Source organism: Lipotes vexillifer, unplaced genomic scaffold (assembly GCF_000442215.2).
Source record: "Lipotes vexillifer unplaced genomic scaffold, Lipotes_vexillifer_v1.1 scaffold515, whole genome shotgun sequence".
Lineage (NCBI taxonomy): Eukaryota > Metazoa > Chordata > Mammalia > Artiodactyla > Lipotidae > Lipotes > Lipotes vexillifer.
The window spans coordinates 153,931-160,405 of NW_006772017.1; the positions used below are offsets into that span (position 1 = coordinate 153,931).

At 46.2% G+C, this 6,475-nt stretch overlaps 1 protein-coding gene across 1 annotated transcript in view; it reads right to left on the reverse strand.

Annotated features, from left to right (window-relative positions):
* Positions 1-6,475, reverse strand: part of BEND3 (BEN domain containing 3) — an 18,774-nt gene that overhangs the window by 11,103 nt on the left and 1,196 nt on the right. The gene's annotated exons all lie outside the window — the stretch shown is intronic.

The window sequence follows — 6,475 nt, forward strand, 5'->3', positions numbered from 1 at the left end:
TGGCTGGAGAGTCTGACTGATCAAAAACAGGTTGATGAAAGGTTACGGATGTGTCCATGCCCAGTGACATCTTGGGGACTGGGTCACCATGGAGATGCTCCAAGTCCTGAGTCTTCCTCAAGACTCCAAATCCAAGAGCAGTCACTGAATTCAGTTCAACGAATGATGAGTGGCTAAATGGTGCCCAGTCAGCTAAGTGGAACACCAAGAAAGCAGCATGCCTTCAGAGGAGTAGGGAGTTGAGAATTAATGTGGCATCAAGGGCAGACCATGAAAAAGGGCTCCTAGGGGGCTGGCATCACCACCCACCTCCAAATAATCGAGACGGGGTGATGCTTTTCATTTTTAACAGAATGTTCATCTGCATCATCATCATCATTAAATGACCACATGTAGTTAGCAATAAGGAATGGAAGAGCTTTCTACCACACAGAGTCAGTAAACAAACATTACTGAGTGCCCAGCATCTGTCAGGCACGGTGCAAGGCCCTGGAGACACAGGGAACAAGCCTGTCTCTGCCCTCATGGCTTTCATCCTTTGGGTTATCCTTTATACTGCTGACACTGTGTGGTGAGGATGGAGAATGTGTTATCATGCCTGAAAAAATAAGAATCTGGGGAGATAAAGCAACTTATAGGAAGGGAGAAGAGAAAGACCACAGGGAGGGCAGACTATCAGGGCAGGGCATCCTCAGAGGCTCCTCACAGCATACCCCACAGTGCTCAGGGCCACCAGTGCTTTAAGTGCACAGTTCCAAATCAAGCAGGCTTGGTAGTGCTAGCTTCTCTGAGCCTCATTAAAATGGGAATGGCCACAGTACCTATCTGCTAGGGCTGCTGTGGAAACGACTACGAATCTCCAGCTGGGACCAAACTGAATGACACCTAGGAGGTGTTCAGTACATTTGCACTGAGCGAATGAGATGGCAGTTCCACTCTCCAATTGAAAACCAAACTGCAATGACACTTTAGGATTAAAAACAAACATAGAAACAAAGAACCCCAGGAGAACAAGGCTAACTTCTGCCTGGCCCAGGGCTCTTGAATATCACCCCCAGTTCCATGAACAAAAAGATGATTAGCAACAAAAACGCTGGCTACTCACCTCCCACATCTGCTGTATTTGGCTATCATGCCTCTCCCAGCGGAGGCGCCAAATATGTCTTTATGCAGCCTTTTGTCAGATTTTTTGAGGGAGGTTTTATTTTTCTTCTAAGCATTGTACTAAATGTCACTCATAAACAGGCCATCAGCACCGATGGGAGCTGGAATGTGACAGACCTTTAGCATCAGGGCTACCACTCAAATCCTCCCCCCTCGCCCTCATCCCCCTTCCTTGGGGTCAAAGGAGAAGGTGGAAGGTGCTCAGCATCAAGAGCACTGAGGCCGGGGGCATCCAGGAGGGCATCAGGTGGCCTCTCTTGGCAATTCCATGCCATTTTCCTTCTGATAAACATGGAGGGAGGCAGCTGAATACTGACCGTAAGGGGTGGTAGTTGGAGATGGGGGTTGGGGAGCAGTAAATAAACATTTTTGAAGGCTGATGTAGGGCAGGCCCCGTGCTGGGCTCCTTCCAGGGGTTGCCGCAATCCACACAAGGAACCAATGAGGAAGCAGTGTCACCCCTCATCACTGTGGAGGGACCTGAGTTTGGGAGGTCACAGAATTGGCCAAAGGCTCCATGGTGAACTCCCCCTTATCCGACTCCAGTCTCCATTCATTCTGGAACTGACCATTCCTACGGGCTGGATCAGAGAAGGCGGGGCTCACCTCCTGGATACAGAGCGGGGAGCTGAGAGCTGAGTGTTCCCAGTCACTCCTGCCACCTCACACCAGGAACAAGGCTGCCCCACTGGCATCCTGGCACTTGACTTTAACTTATATGTCTGAGCTGGCTCTTCTCTCTGGGGGAGATATTCTCTCATCACTGTTATACGGATTAAATGAAACAAGACAAGGAGTGGGGTTATTTGTCAGGTAGGGAGTCAACAGCTGTTAACGTACATCCTTTCCACTTTTTTGGATTATTGCTTGTTTCAGCCTCCGTTCCTCCATCTTACCCTGTGATGACAGTGCTTAAGATTGTCGTATATACTCCCTGCTTCCACTCTCCCACTTCCTCCTTCCCCACCACACATGTAAGACAGATCAGAGAAAACCCAGGCAGAGAAGGATAAAGGGCTATCCACTCTAAATTAGGACTAGTACCATTTTGAAAAATCAACACATGCTATAATTTCATAAAACCAATGGATTGTTCTAAAGCCCCCAGGGTTCTGAGGCTACTGATTTACTGACATATCAGCTTATACAAACTTTTAAAAGGAAGCACTGCTTTGACTTCACACGACACCATTCTACAAGGAGCTCAAGAATTTCAAAAGGTTTACACTTACATATACATATACTTTTTACAGAAGAGGAAGGGGAGCAGGGCTATCAACCTCACGTTATCTACACTAAGGGAAATGAACAAAGCTAACAGCGCTCCCAAAATAAAACCCAGGACTTAAAGTGTCTTTTCTACTCCAAAATCTAATGGGTTACAGCTGCCTGCTGTATCCAATCCATTGAAAAGTAAACATAGGGGACTTCCCTGGTGGTGCAGTGGCTGGGAGCCCGCCTGCCAATGCAGGGAACACAGGTGGGATCCTGGTCCGGGAGGATCCCATGTGCCGCGGAGCGGCTGAGCCCGTGCGCCACAACTACTGAAGCCCATGCTCTGCAGCAGGGGAGGCCACCGCAATGAGAGGCCTGCACACCGTGATGAGGGGTGGACCCCGCTCACCACAACTGGAGAGGGCCTACGTGCAGCAACGAAGACCCAACACAGCCAAAAAGAAATAAATTAAATAAATTAAAAAAAAAAAAAAAAGAAGGATATATTTGCTGACCTCGGTCTTAGAACATTGTCCTTAGTAGTTAGTGGTGCCATTCTGGAAAAGTTAACATAATCAGAAGAGTTCAGACAAATTGTGCGTGGATAGTCTAAGAAAGATTAGGTCATGTCACTTCCTATGAGGAAATATACCAAAAGTAGGGCTCCCCTGGTGGCACAGTGGTTGAGAGTCCACCTGCCGTTGCAGGGGACACGGGTTCGTGCCCCGGTCCGGGAGGATCCCACATGCCGCGGAGCGGCTGGGCCCGTGAGCCATGGCCGCTGAGCCTGCGCGTCTGGAGCCTGTGCTCCGCAACGGGAGAGGCCACAACAGTGAGAGGCCCACGTACCAAAAAAATAAAACTTAAAAATAAATAAACATAGATGACCAATTAGAATATGTAAATTGGACAAGTCATATTAGAAATAATTCAAATATATATTGGTTCCCTTTTCTCCAAACATGTCAGAATTCCTGCATGCTGCTGAAGCTCCGCCAGACAAAGCTTATCTAGATCTAGAAGAGCATCTGCAACCTTCAAATCATTTCTGTGATGCTCAGGGAAATCCTTCCACTGTGAACCTCAACGGACCTTTCCCCAATGCGGGACCTTTCCTGACTTGCTTCATACACTGAAGGATTCAACTAAAATACAAATCATAAGAACCTTCTCCTTCCCCTTCTATCCCCAGAAGACGAAGATGATCCCTTCTCTACAATGCCAATAAAATGTGTTGGATGAAAGGATGAAGAGTGACACCACTTGTGCAATGAGGCAATGGGGCCAACCTGGGCTGTCCGCAAAGGCCACAAACCAGCCTACACGTGATCAGAATTCCCTCTTGATGCAAGAGCTGGCTGTTCCTTGCTGTGGTGAATTGTTTATAAAAATGGCCATCATAGTTCCCCTGTCCTTGTGTGGAAATCTCTTTGCAACGTGACTTTGTTGCTCCCACCATCAGGAGGTGGTGTCTATTTTTCCACCCCTTGATCTAGATTTGGCCACATGACTGGCTTTGACTGGTGGCCCATGAGCAAATGTGTCGCAAGCAGAGGCATCAAAAGTGTTTGCTCCCCAGAGTCTGCCCTCCTCGCTCCTCCCTGGAAATCTTTCAGGCATGAGAGTAAGCCTGGACTAGCCTCCTCCTCGTAGGGGGTGAGGAAGTACATAAAGGGAAGCTGGAGTCACCCCACCAGCCCAGGTGAGGCCTGGATACGGGAGTGAGGTCCTCCCTTACCATCTGGCCCCAGCCACATCAGGCCAAACCAGAGGAGGCACCAGCTGACTCACAGAACTGAATAAAACAGTGGTTACTTTAAGGCGGCTAAGTTTGGGGATGGTTTGTCACAGCAAAGGTGAACCAATACACTCAACTTCGTGCTCCTTTTCTTGAACTCAAGGTTTACTCGTAAACGTGAAAGAGTGTGCAGAATTGATCATAAGCAGAATTTAACGTGACACACAGAAGACGTTTCCTGGAGTTCCTTCAGGGACATACCATAGTGCTTCTCAAACTTCTCAACCCTTTCCGAATAACCTCGAGGAGCCTAACCCTTAGAATCACTCACAGAAGGGCACAAGGTTTATGGATATGGATACGGATGGTCCCTGTGCCACTATGTGTAATGACATAAAACTTCCTATATACCAATCGTTAGGGAAAAGGATAATAAATTATGGTTTAAAAATACAGCATTTTTTAAAAAGCAGATGGGTAAAGGTTTTTCAAACAAGCGATTGGACTAACCATCTTGTAGCTTCATTGGCCACAGCAGGCATGACACACAGAACGTTTCCTGGAGTTCCTTCAGGGACATACCATAGTGCTTCTCAAACTTCTCAACCCTTTCCGAATAACCTCGAGGAGCCTAACCCTTAGAATCACTCACAGAAGGGCACAAGGTTTATGGATATGGATACGGATGGTCCCTGTGCCACTATGTGTAATGACATAAAACTTCCTATATACCAATCGTTAGGGAAAAGGATAATAAATTATGGTTTAAAAATACAGCATTTTTTAAAAAGCAGATGGGTAAAGGTTTTTCAAACAAGCGATTGGACTAACCATCTTGTAGCTTCATTGGCCACAGCAGGCATCTCTCCAGTCAGGAATCTGAGTTTTCATCTACAATCAACTTACTGCACTGGAAACTGCCGTCCACACATGAAACTTTTCCTAGAGTCCCAAGGTATGCAGCAAGTGGCTGGTTTAGGCAGCCAGAGTCAAGGGTGGGGTATTTTTAATTAATCCTTCATAAAAAAATGATCATACAGGTATAAGAAAATTCAACTTTTTTCTGGGTATTATGGATTTTCTAAAATGTATTGCTGGAGTACTCATGATAGTCAAAAAGTGGAGACAACCCAAATGTCCATCAACTGATGAATGATAAACAAAATGTGATATATTCACACCATGAAATATTATTTGGCCATAAAAAGGAATGAAGAACTGATACATGCTTCAGCAAGGATGAACTTTAAAAACATTATGCTAAGTAAAAGAAGCCAGATACAAAAGGCCACATAGCCTATGATTCCATTTATATGAAATGTCCAGAATAGGCAAATCCATAGAGACAGAAAGCAGACCAGTGGTTGCCAAGAGCTACAGGAGCGGTGGATGGGGAGTGACTGCTTAACTGGGCACAAGATTTCTTTGCGGGGTGATGAAAATGTTCTAAAATTTATCATAGTAATGGTTGTACAACTTTCCGAATCTACTAAAAACCACTGATTTGAACAATTTAAACTGGTGAATTGTATAGTATGTGAATTATATCTCAATAGAGCTGTTTGGAAAAAAATTCCAAATAAATAAATAAATGAATGTATCCTTAATGTTCCATGATGTGGCATGCAGATCAGTCCTCATTATAATGTAATATTAACTTGCATATTGAAATCCTGGTGAACATCTTAATCTTATCACTTTACTAAATCTCTAAAACCTATCAATTCCCAATTTATTTAGATCTGGGGTAGCATCTAATAGAGGAGAACTAAAACAAACCAGTAACAACCCAGAGTCCCAGGCTGATACCCCATGGTGTACTGCCTAATGATGATGAACTCTGAAACGTGGGCTCTATTGAACAGACATGCAGAAGCTGAAATGCCTATCTGGGTCCCTCATAGAGCACGCACGCATCTGTGTGTGTGTGTGAGTGGTGAGTAGCTGCGTTAGAGAGCTTGGAAAAACGTTCTTCTAAGAGTTTAAGGTGTGATCTGCCCGTCTGTGGAGAGGCTCTGTGGACCAGGCATTCCGGGCCAGACACCTCATCTCCCAAACTCCCCTCTCTCCTCAGTCTTAACTGTTTTGTGTACCTGTCTTGTCTCCCATCTGGACTCCAGGCTACTAGAGGGGACCACTAGGTCCAGTTCCATTTTCTCTCTCTCAGAACTTAGCAAAGTTCAATATAATCAGCAGGTGATTAAGAAATAAAGCAGGGCTTCCCTGGTGGCGCAGTGGTTGGGGGTCCACCTGCCGATGCAGGGGACAAGGGTTCGTGCCCCGGTCCGGGAAGATCCCACATGCCGCGGAGCGGCTGGGCCCGTGAGCCATGGCCGCTGGGCCTGCACGTCCGGAGCC